Below are 1,366 nucleotides of genomic sequence, written 5' to 3'. Positions count from 1 at the left end.
TTTAAAAGCAGAGCTCTGTATCTAGCGGATACATAGCCTTTGCACAAAAACCCAATTTTTAATACAGAGCTATGTATTTAACAAATACAGAGCTTTTGTGTGATAGACCAATTTTTGATACAAAGCTCTGTATCTAACAGATACAGAGCTTCTGATTTTCACAACCGACTATGCAAAAACACTTGCATTGTTTTCAAACACTAACCAGACCCTTCTGGTTTTTTAAAATAAATACCACCCAAAGCCCTCTTGTTCCTTGACAGGTATACCTAGAGCCTTTCTGGTACCTCTGGTTCAACAGTATGATCAAAACAGTTTTATCCAAAATCCATGACCAAGGGCCATATTTTTCTTAATCCATAACATCAATACTATCATCTCTAATAAGAACATCTCTGAATCCTCAAATCACTAAGAAGTGAGAACTCCAATCTGTTGTATACTAAGAGACATAATAGCAATAGTTGTACCATGCACACACAACGACCATCCTTATTACATCCAGATTCCCCATCATAGCTACAGCTACCACAAACCACATACGACCAACCTTATTTCCCCTGAAAATCACATGAAGTATTTCATCCAACTAACAGGCTGCAATATTCCTGTTAGAGTGAACCTGTTCATAGTTTCATCAAAATTTGGTTCCACCCCACAGGTTTATATTTCAAAACCTGATTGAACCATAAGAACACTCATGTTCTTTCCAAACAGCAATTCTGGTTCCCCCCGTAGCTTTGTATTTCAAAACCCGATTGAACCATAAGAACACTCTTGTTCATAAATCATGGTTGTTTAAACTGATTTAGATCCTCAAAATAGAACCATAGATCAGTCTGTTTTAAAAACATCATCTGGCTTCGGTTACCCAGAAACAGCAGCCAAAAACAGTAACAGCTTAACAGCTGTTTGAAACCAGTCTAACATCTTCCAAATTAAGATCAAAACAGTTTATACCACAAAACACATGAGGAGTTTAGTTTCAAAACCACTCACCTTTCCCAAAACAGATTCTACCGCAAACAACAGCTTTTAATATGAAACAGATTCTGTTAAAAACAACTTATGTTTTAAGGTCTTTGATCAATCAACTTTTTGCACAAAATTCCACACTCTTCTTTTCGCAGAATTTCTTTGAGATGCAAATGGTAAGGGAGGATTCTTACAACATCTCTCTTTAAATAGCCACACACAGGTGGTTTTTAAAAAACAGGCAGTGGAAATTTACTTCATAGACAAGAAAACACAAATACTTGGTCAAGAAGGCTTCTTAACAGCAGCATCATACAAGCTGCTTACCAAGGTGCTTGTATGTTGCTTCCAATTATGTGGACAGAAATCATTCAGCAGCATCATACAAGCT

The sequence above is a fragment of the Cynara cardunculus genome, assembly GCF_001531365.2.
Source record: "Cynara cardunculus var. scolymus isolate 2C chromosome LG 7, CcrdV1, whole genome shotgun sequence".
Lineage (NCBI taxonomy): Eukaryota > Viridiplantae > Streptophyta > Magnoliopsida > Asterales > Asteraceae > Cynara > Cynara cardunculus.
This window is presented reverse-complemented; position numbering follows the sequence as displayed.